The following is a 211-nucleotide window of genomic DNA, read 5'->3' on the forward strand; positions in this document are numbered from 1 at the left end:
AAAGGTTTATCATATCCATTATATCTATCTCCATCATATGTAAATTCATATAGCTGTTACTGTTAAGAACGACAGCAAAATATTTGATATCAAAAATGATATTATAAATATCATCTTTGATGTTCTGTAACTATTAAGAACAGTAGTGTCACATTTACTGGAAATATATGGATTTTTGTTGTATAACCTTTTCATGAATAACTTCTACATA

Source organism: Penaeus monodon, chromosome 32 (genome assembly GCF_015228065.2).
Source record: "Penaeus monodon isolate SGIC_2016 chromosome 32, NSTDA_Pmon_1, whole genome shotgun sequence".
In the NCBI taxonomy this organism is placed as follows: domain Eukaryota; kingdom Metazoa; phylum Arthropoda; class Malacostraca; order Decapoda; family Penaeidae; genus Penaeus; species Penaeus monodon.